Below are 225 nucleotides of genomic sequence, written 5' to 3'. Positions count from 1 at the left end.
GTGGGGAGAGGAGTCTCCCGCGCCCTTCCATCCCCGGCGCAGCTGCCGCGGAACCGCTGGTTCTTGGCCCTCATCGCCCATAAAGTTCGTTAAAAAAAATCATAGTCGTTCTTAAAAGAGCGAAAGAGGGCGCGAGCCAGCCGGGCGGCCCCGCCGGGGCAGCGGGCGCGCTGGGAGGAGGTGGAGGTGACGGCGGCGGCGGCGGCAGCTGTTGCGCCGCGACCA

Source organism: Myotis nattereri (genome assembly GCF_964212035.1).
Source record: "Myotis nattereri genome assembly, chromosome: 6".
NCBI classification, from domain to species: domain Eukaryota; kingdom Metazoa; phylum Chordata; class Mammalia; order Chiroptera; family Vespertilionidae; genus Myotis; species Myotis nattereri.
Note: the sequence above shows the minus strand (reverse complement) of the source record.